Genomic DNA, 12,433 nt, shown 5'->3' with positions numbered 1-12,433 from the left:
CACTCTGGGACAAGAACTCTTCCCCCAACATGCCTCCTCTCTTGGGGGCTTTCCCTACTGACAGAGTTGAACTGGTTTCTACCTAGGTTCACCTCAGTGAATCCCCACTGCCACCGAGCTCAACATTGTTTTGTCTCAGGTCCCCCCCCCCCCCCAGTCAGAACTGCGACATCCTTGTCGCTGTTATGAACTACACTTTTCTGCTGGAACAAGGTCGATACCACTTCAAAGTGGGGAAGCATCGAAATGACACCTCATCCATTCAACCAATCACGAGCTGCTTTTGTGGCATGTGCAGAACGGGAGAGTCGTGATGGGCAGAAAGCGCATGTAACTGTAAACTGTAAACTGTAAAAACTGTAAAAAAAAAAGAACGCTCCTGTTTCCCGCCGTAACACAAGCGCCAATCACGATCAAGGAGTGAAACAGGCACCAAGATGATCCCACCCACTTAGCTCGGTTCCAGGGGCCAACTCAGTTGCTGTGGGAACATCCTGGAATCGCCCTCCACTGAAGGGAACCGAGTCGACCTTAGCTCCCTTCTGTAGTGGGGAAAGCCTCCTTGGTGTACCACAAAGAGGAAGTGCATTGGGACAAGAAATCTTGCCCTGACAAGCTTCCTTTCTCAGTGTGCTGCAGAGAGGAAGTACGTCAGGACAAGATTTCTTGCCCCATGTGCTTCTGGTCCCACTGTGCGCCAGGGCGCCGGTGGGTAATTGACCATAGTGTTGAGAAGGTGTTTTTTTTTTAAGTTGGAAATAATTTTGCACTACTTCCTGTTTAAGCACGACTTAAACTGTACTTCTCCACCTGTTCCATAAATCTTTACTACTGAGAATTTGTATTTATTTTACACATCTAAATAACACATACCTGAAAAGGTAAAGAAAAAATCCCAATCTAGTCCCCCCCCTTCTCCCCTATAATGGTAATACTAAACGAAAAGAGGGAAAAACACCTACATTTACACCTACACATATATGGTGACTTCCAGCTACCTCACATCATTCTAACTCCGTGCTTATAATTAATGTCTACATTTTTTTCACTTTTAATCCTTCTTATAAAGTTGTCTTAATCCAATACGCTGTTTTCATTTAAGTCTTGAACCCTGCCGTGGTTTCTCTGTTTGTGTATGTTTTCAATAAGTAGTTTGCAAAGAGTTTTCAGTCTTTCAGAAAACTGTCCATATTCTTGTCTCTTATACCCTAGAACCATGGTGGCGAACCTTTGGCACTCCAGATGTTATGGACTACAATTCCCATCAGTCCCTGCCAGCATGGCCAATTGGCCATGCTGGCAGGGGCTGATGGGAATTGTAGTCCATAACATCTGGAGTGCCAAAGGTTCGCCACCACTGCCCTAGAATCTGAAGCAGGTATGCAGTAAAAGTAAACTCTAATCCAAGCATTGCTCCTTTTTCATTATTTGAAGGGGGTAGTGCAGTGGTGGGATCCAAAAATTTTAGTAACAGGTTCCCATGGTGGTGGGATTCAAACTGTGGCGTAGCGCCAATGGGGCTGGGCGGGGCACGACGGGGGCGTGGCCGGGCATTCCGGGTGCGGGGCACTCCTGGGCGGGGCTGTGGCAAGGACGCAGCTGCTCGCATGCCGAGTCCCCATTGGGCGGGAAACGAATGCACGCAGGCTCAGGCTGCCATGCACGCCGGTGCACCTCTTGCTAGACTGCTTCAAGTTCTGCGCGCTACTGCTGAGAGGAGGGGCGTAACTAAGGCAAAAATCACGTGGCAAAATCACCAATTAGTAACCCCCTCTCGGCACACACAAATAATTAGTAGCCCACTCTCGGGAACCTGTGAGAACCTGCTGGATCCCACCTCTGGGGTAGTGGCGGTGGAAGGAAACAATTCACAAAATAAAGTTTAGAAAACCTACAAAAACAGTTAATGCGGCTCTCTTTGGAAAACTGTTTCTCTTCTCCTGTGATAAACACAGAGGAGGTTTTGAGTGCCTTCTTTCAAATAGAAGAGGAAACAAGTACCGAAACCTCACAACAGGAATTAAAAATACCTTTTCCATATATTCCTGTCTGAAAACAAAGTAATACTAAATGCATACCAAGAAAATTCAGGCAGGAGCAGGGAATGATTAAAACTAAGTCCCTGGGGTTGCAGCATAACCGGGGTGGACATAGATGAAGTAGCCAGGAAAGGAGATGAAATACAAATAGGGAGATATGTCCAAATGAGAAACATTACTTTAAAAGGGGCAGCATCATTAACAATTCCATCACTCGACTGTGCTGCGCACTTGGCAATGGACTTTCTGTTGCTTACATCAGGATGTTCTTCGACTGTGACCCAGAGACGGTGAATTTTCCAGCGGTCCCTGAGGCTGCATTGAAAATATCTGAAGATTCAGGGATTCTTTCTCCAATTCCCATCTGTTCCATCACCCAACCAGTAAAGTTTAATTAAAGGAGACACTTGATTTGATGCCCATCACAATCAGCACATCCTTGCCTACCGCAAGAGGCAAATAAAGAAGTGGTGAACAACTGAAGGCAGACTTAGGTCGTTTCTGCACAGCCAATAACAGCGTTGTGCCGTCAGAGTTATAGGCAATGCTGCAGCAATGGAGCATTCGTATGGGCAGGCACTCCATAGACAGGTAGCACATCGGTTAAACCCTAGTGCTTCGCATGGCTGTGCTTTGCAAATGGCATTCTTTTTTCCCCAGGGTAGACGTCACAGGCGTTCAGAGCCAGGATTGGCCAGTTTGGGCCGCCATTGTGGGGGCGGACTTTGCGGCACCGATTCCTGGTGGGCACTTCGCATGACGCTGACTGTGGAGCGCCATTGTTGAAAGGACACGCTCAGTGAGCGATTTTCGAATAAACCATTGTGGGCCCGCTGGAGCATTGCTGCAGCGTTGTTTCTGCAGCAACGGTCATGCGAAGTCTCCACCTATAACGCTGTTTTTACCATCCTTGTACCAGCTTTTTTGGCCCATGCGGAAACGGCCTTAGTTGTAATCATGTAATATATACAGAAGAAGAGTTGGTTTTATATTGCCTTTAAGATGTCTCAAAGCTGCTTACAATCACCTTCTTTTCCCCTCCCCACAATAGAAGAAGAAGAAGAAGAAGAGTTTGGATTTATATCCCCCCTTTCTCTCCTAGAGGAGACTCAGGGGCTTACAATCTCCAGCCCTTCCTCCCTCACAACAAACACCCTGTGAGGTGGGTGGGGCTGAGAGAGCTCCGAGAAGCTGTGACTAGCCCAAGGTCACCCAGCTGGCGTGTGTGGGAGCGTACAGGCTAATCTGAATTCCCCAGATAAGCCTCCACAACTCAAATGGCAGAGCTGGGAATCAAACCTGGTTCCTCCAGATTAGAGTGCACCTGCTCTTAGCCACTGCTCTTAGCCACAATGCCACTGCTGCTCCTAGACACCTTGTGAGGCAGGTGGGGCTGAGAGAGTTCAGAGAGAACTGCGACTGGCCCAAAGTCAGCCAGTAGGCTTCATGTGGAAGAGAACAAGAGTTTGGATTTATACCCCTCTTTTCTCAGCCATAAGGAGTTTCAAAGTGGCTTATAATTACATCCCTTCCTCTCCCTACGACAAACATCTTGTGAGATAGTTGGGGCTGAGAGAGTCATGAGAGAACTGTGACTGGCCCAAGGTCACCAGCAGGTCACCAACATAACGTTTAGGAGCAGGGAAACAAACCCAGTTCACTAGCTTAGGCTCATTCCGCACATGCAGAATAATGCACTTTCAAACTGCTTTCAGTGCTCCTTGAAGCTGTGCGGAATAGCAAAATCCACTTGCAAACAGTTGTGAAAGTGGTTTGAAAATGCATTATTTTGCCTGTGCGGAAGGGGCCTTAGAGTCCACCATTCATGTAGAGCGGTAGGACATCAAACCTGGTTCACTAGATTAGTGTCCGCCACTCTTAACAACTACATCATGCTGGCTGCAACGGGCCAGTCACATACTCTCAGCCTAATTTACTTCACTCAGGGCACTTCCGCACATGCAGAGTAATGCACTTTCAATCTGCTTTCACAATTGTTTGCAAGTGGATTTTGCTATTTCGCACAGTAACATCCAGATGCAAAGTGCATTGAAAGTGGATTGAAAGTGCATTATTCTGCACGTGCGGAAGTGTCCAGAGTTGTTGTTAGGATAACATGGAAAAGAGGGAAATGATATAAACCATTTTGGGTTCTTACTGGGGAGAAAAGCAGACTTTTATTTTCACTTTTAACATTTCTATGTTGTCAGCTGCTCTGAGCTTGGTTCGCAGGGAAAGGGTGGGGTACAGATTGATTAAAATAAACAAACAGTGGGCCCACAGATAATGCCTGGAATAAATTAAGTTCTGTTTAGAATGTAGAATGTAGAGCAGCAGTGGCGTAGGAGGTTAAGAGCTCGTGTATCTAATCTGGAGGAACCGGGTTTGATTCCCAGCTCTGCCGCCTGAGCTGTGGAGGCTTATCTGGGGAATTCAGATTAGCCTGTACACTCCCACACACACCAGCTGGGTGACCTTGGGCTAGTCACAGCTTCTCGGAGCTCTCTCAGCCCCACCCACCTCACAGGGTGTTTGTTGGAGGGGGGAAGGGCAAGGAGATTGTAAGCCCATTTGAGCCTCCTGCAGGAGAGAAAGGGAGGGATATAAATCCAAACTCTTCTTCTTCTTCTTCTTGTATTACTGTAGAGCATTTAAAACTCTTGTCCTACCGTCAGAGACTGGCTACTTCCGTGTAGCAAGGATTGTCTGTTTTGGTTTTATCAATGAAAAAGACATGCTCATGGGAAACAGACCTTACACATGGAAGTTTTTCATATGCTTTCTTCCCACTACCATCATTTCCCCAGCATTTTTTTTCTGCTGTGCCACCAGATAGCTTTTTAAAAAATCATAATTGCTATAGCATTACAGCAGTTGCCATTTTTAAAGGCCCTCTACTGGTGCAGCAGGAAATTCTGCTGTTATGACCTTTGCAAGAGCATCGTTCCACCCAGAAGCTGTGATGATGTGCACGAACTGTCATCTTCTGCAAAAGATCGGAGCAAAATAGGTTCGGGACCCAGTGTATTAAGGACAGTGGAAGGACAAATTGGAGGAGAAACCTCTGCGCAGAAGCAGCTGGAATTAGTCAAATTCTGTGCGGGGAGGAAGCAATTTGGAGGCTCCCAGTGAAATAAGGTCCCTGAGGCCTCAACGTTTGTCTTCTTTCTTGAGCCAAAGTGTCATGCCCTGGGGTGGAATGAGAAAGAAGGCAAATTGCGAAAAGGAACATGCCAACAGGAAGGGTTTATCAGTTGGTTAGCAGTTGTCAGTATTGCTATACCCCATATTTCTTTTAACCTGAGAAAACTGAGTGTATCATCTTCAGGGGAAAGGTGAACAACTTCATATGGGGGAAAGGCAAAGAACTTCACATACGTGTCTCCTCTGCTCACACACTCATTTTTTTCCTGTCTTGTTGTCCCTGTGGAGAACAAGCTGAAGGGAGGGAGAGCGAGACTGAACTGATTCGTTCCTTGCTGGCCAGATGGACGGTTAGCTATTGTGGCTGGTGTTAGTCAAGAAAAGGCAGGGTATCAAATTTAGTAAAATAAAAAAATAAATTCCCCTGTATTTTGGCTGCCCATTACAGTTGCCACTCAAAGTGGCAGCAAAAAAAAATTGGAAGTTCTTACAGGAAGCTTCTAAGAATCACCTGAAACTCTATGGTTTTACCACAGAGTTTCCAGCAGTTCCTAGAACTACCTTTTTTTAAAAAAAAGCCAGAAGTGGCACTTTCCCTCCTCATGGTTCCACCTTCAGGTTCTCACAGGTTCCCGAGAGTAGGTTACTGATTATTTGTGTGTGCCGAGTGGGGGTAACTAATTGGTGATTTTGCCAAGTGATTTTTGCCTTAGTTACGCCCCTCCTCTCAGCAGTAGCGCGCAGAACTTGAAGCAGTCTAGCAGGAGGTGCACCGGCGTGCGTGGCAGCCTGCACCTGCGTGCATTCGTTTCCTGCCCAAGGACCGGCGCAGTGGCTGCGTCCTTGCCACAGCCCCGCCCAGGAATGCCCTGCCCTCGGAATCCCCGGCCACGCCCCCAGCCCCATTGGCGCTACGCCACAGTTTGAATCCCACCACCATGGGTACCTGTTACTAAAATCTTTGGATCCCACCACTGCCTTGCATTGCTTGGCAGCCTAATTGTCAGAGAAGGGCAACATCAATATTTTGGAAGGGGACGCTCCACCCTTTCCCTCTTTCATCTCCGCTCCTCCCAAGCGGCTCAGAGTCCTGTGACTACTTCTGGTCTACTGCAGATGAAAAGGTCTAAGTCAGCCAGTTCAGGCCTACATGGCTCGTGTGTGTTTAAGTACACCAAATAAGGGAGAAACCTGCAAAGCGTTTCTGCTCTCATATCGCCAGCATGACGCCTTGGGGATCTAATGCAGGCAGTGAGGGCCGAGTGGACACAGGGTGGCAGTACTCAATCTCACGTATTGATTTGAACTAACTAGCCTGCTCTATTGCTGCAGACGTCGAGTAAAAGGTAACAAGTGAAGCAGCCCCGAGGGAACAGAAAAAGGGTTTGGTTAAACCAAGCTGCGTCGTTCCACTGTCCACAATGGCAAACCTGCAGACAGCATTAGCATTTTCAAGCATGGCGCGTGCTTGCAAGAGTGAACTATAAAATAAGCGGGGTAGCTTTCACTATACAGGGCGTCTTGCATTTGTCCCTCACTTTGTAAAGCTGGTCATCTTCCCATGTTTGCTTCTGATTTTTATTCATTCGGAAATATAGGAACCCTCCTCCAATCATTGTTGCCCTGTGATGTCATAGAATGTTCAAAGATTAAAAAAGAAGGCATCAGCGATGGAATGTGGATAAGCAGCAAAGCTTCTGTGAGTGAAATGAAAGATCAATTTGGCTAGGAAGAACTTCACACAGGAGAAAGTTAGCGGTAGACCTTCAAAGGAAATAGGAACAGATGAGATATAGTAGTAATGAAAAGACATACGAGGGGTTCTGGGATCACAAGGTAATGTGTGCTATTAGTAGAAAGGTTGAAGGAGCTCTGGGGGCCAAATACCCAGCATTGCCAAGAAAGTGGTAGTTTCACATATTGAACGGAACCAGTCTAATTATGTGGCTTGCAAGATTTGAGACATCTAATAGTTTTTAAAAGACTGAAGGGAGATACGATAAAATCATTCTTGCCTGTGGCGGCAGTACAAATTCGGTTTGTCCTCCTACTGCATCTCTACTCGACCCAATTGCAAAGTTTCTGAAGCACTGCACCTTTTATTATATTTATCATCCCTCCGTCTGGCCCTTAGGCAGGGCACGGCTAGCAAGAAGCAATTCACAAGGGATAGCGAGAAAATTGGGGCCTAGGTTGACTCCTAGGCAGATGACAGGAGCCACACAACAGGGTCACCCACAAATCAAACGGGGTCCTCTACCAACTGGGGGGGGGGGGGGGGCGGCCTCCCCAGATATGCTTTTGTCAATTAATCAGAGTGGAGAAACAACATTCTGGTGAGGACTGAATATGCTTCAGAAGGGATAGAATGTTGAGTTCTGAATCATCTTCAAGGCATGGGTGCTTACCTTTAAGGCCTTACGCGGCCTGGGACCCTCATACCTTCGGGACTGCATTACCCCATATGTCCCTACTGCTGGTAGTCCCTGGCCCCTCAATGATGCAGCTGGCCTCCATGCGGGCCAGGGCCTTCACAGCCGGGCTTTTGGAGTGTCCAGTCGCTGATAGGTGCCCCCCCCCCTTCCTCTTCTTCATCTTTCTGGGTCTCTTACCATCTATGGGACCCGTTTTCTTCCCCCTTTTGGGAGGGTTTTAATGAGGGTTATTGCGGACATTGTTTGTCACTGATCGCTGCATTTTAAATTGTTTTAATGTATTTAAGGGTTATTGTATATATGTGATTGATTGATTGATTGATTGATTGATTGATTTATTATTTGATTTCATATACCGCCCTATCCCCAGAGCCCTTCGGGGGTAGGGCGGTATACAAAACTTAATAATAAATAAATAATAAATAAATAAATAAATAAAAACAACCTGAAGTGAACAGGGGGAAAAAAACAGAAAACCAAAAAAAGCCAAGTTAGTCTGCTCAACCTGTGGCTCAACCTATGGAGAGCCAGCCTGGTGTAGTGGTTAAGGGTGCTAGAAAACCGGTTTGATTCCCCACTCCTCCACATGATCAGTGGACTCTAATCTGGAGTACCGGATTTGTTTTCCCCACTCCTGCACATGAAGCCTGCTGGGTGACCTTGGGCCAGTCACAGTTCTCTCAGAGCTCTCTCAGTCCCCACCTATCTCACAAGCAAGGACGTAGGTAAGGGGGGGTTCTCGGGTTCAGACCCCCCCATTGCATGTCCGAAGCGCCCCCCCCCCCGTTTGTGGGTTTTTGTATTTTTAAAGTGTTTTTTCGGTTTTTGGCCTGCTGGGGGCGCAGTTTTTAGGCTAGAGACACCAAAATTTCAGGCTATCATCAGGTGACTCTCCTGATGATACCAGCCAAGTTTGGTGAGAGGTGTCTGTTGTGGAGAGAGGAAAATAGTTTGTAAACCCCTTCGAGTCTCCTTACAGGAGAGAAAGGGTGGGCATATAAATCCAAACTCCTCCTCTTCTGGATGCTGGAGGGAGAGAATACAGGTTCTTAGAGTCTCTTTTCTACAAACCCCTCAGATCAACTTGTTACACATCCTATCATCCTTCTACTATGGCGTTTTTTTAAAAGTACATATGTCTTGTAGGGGGAGTCATCCATCTTAGCACTGATCACCCCCCCCCCCCCAAAATCTGGTTTTCTTTTCTTTTTTTCAGCTTATAGCAAGAAGAAGAAGAAGAAGAGTTTGGATTTATATCCCCCCTTTCTCTCCTGCAGGAGACTCAAAGGGGCTGACAATCTCCTTGCCCTTCCCCCCTCACAACAAACACCCTGTGAGGTAGGTGGGGCTGAGAGAGCTCCGAGAAGCTGTGACTAGCCCAAGGTCACCCAGCTGGCGTGTGTGGGAGTGTACAGGCTAATCTGAATTCCCCAGATAAGCCTCCACAGCTCAGGCGGAGCTGGGAATCAAACCCGGTTCATCCGGATTAGATACATGAGCTCTTAACCTCCCACGCCACTGCTGCTCCTTTCAAGGGCTTTCAAAGCAAGTGACGAGCAAAGATGCTTTTGCCATTGCGTTCCTCTACATAGCTACCCCGATCTTCCTGGGTGGTCTCCCATCCAAATATTGACTACTGCCAATCCTGCTTAGCTTCCAAGCTCTGGCAAGCTCTGGCTAGCCTGGGCTATTCAGACTTCTTTAACTGCAGTCCACAAATTGTATAATGAGCTACCTGGCCATACCTGCTCCTGTAAGCCCCTGCAAAATCTGTTTTGCTAGAGTTGATCCAGGATGTGGAGAGGCCACCATAGTTCTATCATATATATTGGACTCTCTGCAAATGACGGATAACCTGTATCCCACCTTGAATTTCCTAATCTCTCATAAAGACGCATCTCTCCAAAGAACTACATTTTCCAACAACCTAGATGTGTTCTTTCTCTCACTAGCAAAACACTTTCTTTGCCAAAGCAGGAAACTACCACCAACGGAGAAAGGTTTCTAGCGAAGGGGGGGTTGTCCACAAATTTTAAAAGCCGAAGAGGGACATCTAGTGGTGACTCAAATTCATCCTTTTAAGCAAGAAAGTAGCGTAGTTAGAAGCTTGGCAGGGGGTGTGCGGGGGGGGGGTGTGTGTCTCAAGTACCACCATACCCATGAATAATAAAATACAGCCTCATCTGATCTTCAAACAGCATCATAATAAAAGCCAGCAAATATAAAATAAGAATGAGTTCACTAAATGGTTTGCTATAGGACACAAATGGTGAGGAAAGAATGAAGCGGTGGCTGCTAAGTCAGGTGAAAAGTTGCACTTTTTGCTGTTGTCCTTTGTAGCAGAGGAAAGATTTCGTCTCATCTTGTGAGATAAAGGCCAGATCCCGTCATGAAACGGCTACAGGTTGTTGCTTCACATAAGCAGAAATTTGTAGATAAAACAAGGTTTTATAGATAAAACAGATGCAACATTCACCTCCCTTGGATCCTTGCCCATGATGGCTAATTAAATCCAGCCCAGGAGGATTGGCTGGACTGGTCCAGAAAGTAGAGAATGTCTCGGAGAGTGGGGAGGAGCCTTGTGTCTTGAAGGAGGCAGTGGTACACCCCTTCCTGAAGAGGTCATTGTTGAACCCAGAAGACCTCAACAACTATCGTCCAGTAGTCAATATCCTGTTTCAGGGGAACGTCCTGGAGCAGATGGGGGCAGCACAGATGCAGGCACACTTGGAAGAAACTGATTTTCTAGATTCATGTCAGTCGGGGCTCAGGCTGGGGTTCGGAACAGAGACTGCCTTGGTTGCCCTGATGGGCAACCTACTCAGGGAAAGGGACAGAGGTCAGTTGGCCCTGTTGGTACTTCCAGATCTTTCAGTGGTATTGTTGACCTCCAGTATCCTTCTGGAGATGTATTGTTGATATTGTTGACCTCCAGTATCCTTCTGGAGATGTATTGTTGATATTGTTGACCTCCAGTATCATTCTGGAGCTATATTGTTGATATTGTTGACCTCCAGTATCCTTCTGGAGCTATATTGTTGATATTGTTGACCTCCAGCATCCTTCTGGAGCTATATTGTTGATATTGTTGACCTCCAGTATCCTTCTGGAGATGTATTGCCAGTATCCTTCTGGAGATGTATTGTTGATATTGTTGACCTCCAGTATCCTTCTGGAGCTATATTGTTGATATTGTTGACCTCCAGCATCCTTCTGGAGCTATATTGTTGATGTATTGTCGAAGGCTTTCACGGCCGGAATCACTTGGGTGCTGTGTGGTTTCCGGGCTGTATGGCCGTGTTCTAGCAGCATTCTCTCCTGACGTTTCGCCTGCATCTGTGGCTGGCATCTTCAGAGGATCCTCTGAAGATGCCAGCTACAGATGCAGGCAAAACATCAGGATCCCCCCCCCCCCCCACCCCCCCCCCCCCCCACCCCCCCCCCCCCCCACCCCCCCCCCCCCCCACCCCCCCCCCCCCCCACCCCCCCCCCCCCCCACCCCCCCCCCCCCCCACCCCCCCCCCCCCCCACCCCCCCCCCCCCCCACCCCCCCCCCCCCCCACCCCCCCCCCCCCCCACCCCCCCCCCCCCCCACCCCCCCCCCCCCCCACCCCCCCCCCCCCCCACCCCCCCCCCCCCCCACCCCCCCCCCCCCCCACCCCCCCCCCCCCCCACCCCCCCCCCCCCCCACCCCCCCCCCCCCCCACCCCCCCCCCCCCCCACCCCCCCCCCCCCCCACCCCCCCCCCCCCCCACCCCCCCCCCCCCCCACCCCCCCCCCCCCCCACCCCCCCCCCCCCCCACCCCCCCCCCCCCCCACCCCCCCCCCCCCCCACCCCCCCCCCCCCCCACCCCCCCCCCCCCCCACCCCCCCCCCCCCCCACCCCCCCCCCCCCCCACCCCCCCCCCCCCCCACCCCCCCCCCCCCCCACCCCCCCCCCCCCCCACCCCCCCCCCCCCCCACCCCCCCCCCCCCCCACCCCCCCCCCCCCCCACCCCCCCCCCCCCCCACCCCCCCCCCCCCCCACCCCCCCCCCCCCCCACCCCCCCCCCCCCCCACCCCCCCCCCCCCCCACCCCCCCCCCCCCCCACCCCCCCCCCCCCCCACCCCCCCCCCCCCCCACCCCCCCCCCCCCCCACCCCCCCCCCCCCCCACCCCCCCCCCCCCCCACCCCCCCCCCCCCCCACCCCCCCCCCCCCCCACCCCCCCCCCCCCCCACCCCCCCCCCCCCCCACCCCCCCCCCCCCCCACCCCCCCCCCCCCCCACCCCCCCCCCCCCCCACCCCCCCCCCCCCCCACCCCCCCCCCCCCCCACCCCCCCCCCCCCCCACCCCCCCCCCCCCCCACCCCCCCCCCCCCCCACCCCCCCCCCCCCCCACCCCCCCCCCCCCCCACCCCCCCCCCCCCCCACCCCCCCCCCCCCCCACCCCCCCCCCCCCCCACCCCCCCCCCCCCCCACCCCCCCCCCCCCCCACCCCCCCCCCCCCCCACCCCCCCCCCCCCCCACCCCCCCCCCCCCCCACCCCCCCCCCCCCCCACCCCCCCCCCCCCCCACCCCCCCCCCCCCCCACCCCCCCCCCCCCCCACCCCCCCCCCCCCCCACCCCCCCCCCCCCCCACCCCCCCCCCCCCCCACCCCCCCCCCCCCCCACCCCCCCCCCCCCCCACCCCCCCCCCCCCCCACCCCCCCCCCCCCCCACCCCCCCCCCCCCCCACCCCCCCCCCCCCCCACCCCCCCCCCCCCCCACCCCCCCCCCCCCCCACCCCCCCCCCCCCCCACCCCCCCCCCCCCCCACCCCCCCCCCCCCCCACCCCC

The sequence above is a fragment of the Sphaerodactylus townsendi genome, linkage group LG06, assembly GCF_021028975.2.
Source record: "Sphaerodactylus townsendi isolate TG3544 linkage group LG06, MPM_Stown_v2.3, whole genome shotgun sequence".
Classification (NCBI taxonomy): Eukaryota; Metazoa; Chordata; class Lepidosauria; order Squamata; family Sphaerodactylidae; genus Sphaerodactylus; species Sphaerodactylus townsendi.
This window is presented reverse-complemented; position numbering follows the sequence as displayed.